Raw genomic sequence first — 4704 nt, 5'->3', positions numbered from 1 at the left:
GTGGTGTGTTTTTACTTCGGCTCTGGTCCAAAAGAACCAGAACCTGGACCGACCCGCTGGACGTTTGGGTCTGTTGTTCATCAGAGAAGCAAAAAAATCAACCAACAGGAGGCATAATGGAGGGTTCTGGTCCTGGAGGACGGTTCTGATGTGGGTGGAGAGCAGCTCCTGAAATCATTGTTAAGAAATAATAACAGTAGATAAATAAAACCAGGAGTTTAAGATGATTTAATGTAGGAAATGTTCTCAGACTGGATCAGTCAGAGCTTTTATTCTGAAATCTGATTATCTCTCAGTACCCCTGTCTGGTCAAAGGTTCGGTTTACTTCAGATCATGTTGGAGGTCATCAGATTAATGCTCAGGGTTACAGCTCTGCAGCGCCACCCTGTGGACTGATGGGTTACTGATCCCTGGATGTGAATAAAACTCAGATCTGAGATCAGTTTAAAATCATCTGCTGCAGATGCATCAGAACCTGTTTATGGTTCAGGAGTTCATTTATTTTACATCTTCCCTGAATTAAAGTCAGAACTGAAATAAAAACCAATGAAGTTGAGAACAGCAGCAGAGGCCAGCAGCACAAATGGAGATTTACAATTTAAATTTCAAATGGAAAAAAAAAGACTTTAGGTGCCCCTAAATCTATTTTAATTAGTTTATTAAACTTAGCTGAATGTAACTAAGCATCTTTAAAGAAACTGGCCCAAATCCGGTTCTTGCTGAGTCTAGACCAAGTTTATTTTTCTCAATATTAGAGCCCAGAGCAATTAGGAAACTGGATCTGTTTAGTTTAATGCAGCAAATGTGCAAAACCCTTTTTGATTTTTAGAGCTAAAATAATTTAAAAGTCTTGTCTTTACAAATAAAATCTGACAGCCTTATTTGTTCAGTTAAAACTCAGCATGATTGGTTTATTTTGGAGCAGGTAAAAAAATCACATGCAGGCCAAGAAATTTAGGTATGTTTCATTTTGGCTGCTGTGGGGAAACAATAAAGGTCCAAAGCTAAAGAGGGGAGATGCTGCCATCTAGTGGTGGGAGGCTGTAAGTGGTAAATCTATGAGGAACGTCTGGTCCATCATCTCCTGTCTCCCTGGGGAATATACAGTTTATAACCTGACTTTTAAATAATCCATTGGTTTTAGAAATGGCTCGTATGAAAGCTAAAACCCTCCTAAATGGTGTAAAATATCCTAAAATAAGTTCTCTTCACTGAAGAAAGATTCATCATTTAATGAACACAGAAAGTTTTGTCTCCTTGTCAGGTGATGCAGCCAGTTCTAGATTACAGCCTCACCTGTGATCAGTAATTGATCAGTCAATTAGTGGGTGTGTATAAAAAGAACCGCAGCAACCAAACCTTCAAATCAGCTGCAGCTTGACCTCTGACCTCATGCCTGAGATTCACCCTGAGACCAAAGTGATTATCAAGAGGCTGAGGACCAGATCCACCGCTGAGGTGCCGACACCTTCAATGTGTCTCAGTGTCAAATACAAAGAATAAGAAAATGTTTTTGATAAGCTCAGGTCCAGCAGACCCCTAAAGACAGCTGCTCTGGAGGACCGTATGTTGGCTGGAAACTCCACCAGGCCTGGTCACCTCAGGTTAACCAGGACAGCTGGTAGGATTCTGGCTAGAAAAGGCCTCCATGGTCTGATTAGTGCCCAGAAACCAGCACTAAACAAAAGGCAATTAAAAAACATGTAGCATCTGCTAAGACCCAGCCTGCTAAAAGGATGGAGGCTGGAAAAGTGGCAGACGGTCCACTTCTCAGACGAATCTTTGGTTGAATTACTTCACAGCTGCTGCAAATATTACAGGAGACCTACTGGAGCCGCATGGATCTGAGGTTCACCCAGAAAACAGTTCAGAGATTTGCAGGAAAGAAAAGGCAATGTCAATGTCCTAAAATATCAAGAAGTATTAGCTACCTTTGACATTCCCACCCATAACAGGGTCAGATGTTGCAGCAGGATGGGGCTCCATCACATACCTCCATCTCTACATCAAAGTTCCTGAAGGTGGAGAAGGTGGAGAAGGTGGAGGAGCTCCAGGACTGGTCAGCTCATTCAGACATGAACATCATGGAGCATGTCTGGAGTAAAATGAAGCAGGAAGCATGGAAGATGAAACCAAAGAACCTTGATGAACCCTGGGAGGCGTGTAAGTCTGCTATTCCTGAAGACTTCATCAATATATTGGATCAATCATCATCAAACTACATGGATGTAGTTATTAAACATGGATCTCACATCATCACCAATTAATTCACTGATGTTATGCAACATATTTTTGTATTTGAAATGAATTTGTTCAATTTCCTCATTCCTCTGTGTAGAAGACAAAACTTTAGTCTCGCCATAATCAGACCTTTATGTGTTCATTAAATGATGAATCTTTCTTCAGTGAAGAGAACTTATTTTAGGATATTTAACATCATTTGGGAGGGTTTTAGCTTTCATAATATCCTTGACATATTGAATCATGTCAAAGCTCTTATTTTTCCTCATAACAGGCCAATTAAAAATCATTTCCAAGCATTTTCTGCCCAGTAAAGATGCAGTGAAAGCTGGTTCTGCTTCCTCTCTGAACATCAGAGCTCCTCCAGGAGCTTTTATTCTTTTATTCTCCATCCATCTAAACTGCTGACATCTAAAGGCATTTAGAAAACATTTTCACTGATTTAATCGCTCTGATCAGGGTTTTCTGTTGTAAACTGCTGACATGTTGACTCTGTGGAGGTTTACCTTCTATGACCCACTGTTATATAACCCTGGATGGATCCTCTGGCTCGTTAAAGCTCTTCACTGGAAAGTCAACAGAAAACTCTTTTTTATCGGAAAATTAGCAGAAATGAAAACATTTCCTTCAGTTCCCTGTTTCTCACCACAGCGTGATGTCACCATGGCGGAGGAGTGACATCATGCGTGTTTGCTGTGCGCTGACTGACGCACCGCGTTATGTAACCATGAACTTCTGAGAAGATAAATAATAATAATGACGTTTTCCCCTCACTGTGCGTGTAGTTCCTGCTTTATGACACGTTACAGAAGAAAGGAGCAGAAGTACGATCAATGAGATTTAATAGGTTTCACAAGAGGAAGCTCAGTTTACGTGGAGTTATTATCATTATTATTATTGTCATCTTTATTTTATTATTATCGTCTCTATTATTATTATCATTTTCTTTATTCTATTATTATTATTATTATTATTATCGTCTTTATTATTATTATTATTATTATCATCTCTATTATTATTATAATTTTCTTTATTCTATTATTATTATTATTATTATTATTATTATTATTATTATTGTTATCGTTTTTATTATTATCATTATCATTATTATTATTATTATTACCATCATCATCATATTATTATCATTATTCTCATTTTTATCGTCATCATCAACATTATTATTATTATTGTCATAATTATTTTATTACCATTTTCTTTATTCTATTATTATTATTATTATTATTATCTTTATTCTTATTATTAACATTATTTGTGTTTATTACCATCATCATAATTATTATTATTATCATTATTATTTATATCATCATCATCATCATCATCATCATCATCTTTATTATTATTATCCTAATTTTATTATCATTATTGTTATTATTATTGTTATTATTATTGTTGTTATTAAAAATATTATCATTGTTATTATTATTATTATTATTATTATTATTATATTAATCAGAGCTCTGATTACCCCGTATGTTCCTAACAGAGCACTTCGCTCTCAGACTGCAGGTCTGCTGGTGGTTCCTAGAGTCTCTAAAAGTAGAATGGGAGGCAGATCCTTTAGCTATCAGGCTCCTCTCCTGTGGAACCAACTCCCAGTTTTGGTCCGTGAGGCAGACACCCTGTCTACTTTTAAGACTAATCCTAAAACTTTCCTTTCTGACAAAGCTTGTATTTATAACAGTGACTCCGTCCAGGGGGTGGAGGTCATCTCAGCTGCTGCTCCTGCCTCTCAGAGTCTGATCCTGTTTCTCTCCTAGTCGCAGCTGCTGCTGAGCTTCTACCACCACTAACTCTCTGAGCTCTCCTTCATCTTCTAAGCCTGAAAACTGCCTCAGAGCTTTTATCTGTTTCCACTAAAGCAGCTAGTCCTGCCGTCATCCTTTTACCTTCTGCCGCATAGAAAGTGCTCCTGGGTCCATTTTGTGTCCATCTTGGTTGAATGCTGGCCACACCAAATCATTCTGTGGGCCGTAAACGGCCCGCGGGCCACGCTTTGGACACCCCTGTGCCAGAACAACCATTGGTGGTTTCTGCTCACATCAACAGATAAAAACCATTTAGCCCCTCTACTGTGACGCCTCTAAATGAAATTCAGCCCAGTTAATAAAAACAGCCCACCTATGTTCAGGGAGGAAGTTCTGGTCCAGTTTCCAGCAGATCAGGTTCTACAGAACCTCCCAGAGTTCTGATCATCATGTGGACCTGGAGAGAGGATGGACCACCTGCAGACCTACCAGGACATGGACGTCCACCTGGACCAGAGAAGCAGGAGGACCATAATGGCTCTGGAGGAGCTGCAGAGACCAGCAGCTCAGGAGGCTGTGAGTCAAAGACACACCACACTTTTCAGATTTCAGATTTATTCCAAATGTTTCGTCATTTTAAGCTGAAGCTGAGCTCCTGTTGTTGATGGCGGCAGCTCTTTAACCCCTCCTCCCTCT

Source organism: Fundulus heteroclitus, chromosome 21 (assembly GCF_011125445.2).
Source record: "Fundulus heteroclitus isolate FHET01 chromosome 21, MU-UCD_Fhet_4.1, whole genome shotgun sequence".
Taxonomy (NCBI): Eukaryota; Metazoa; Chordata; class Actinopteri; order Cyprinodontiformes; family Fundulidae; genus Fundulus; species Fundulus heteroclitus.
The sequence above is the reverse complement of the archived record's forward strand: the minus strand, read 5'-3'. Positions refer to the sequence as shown.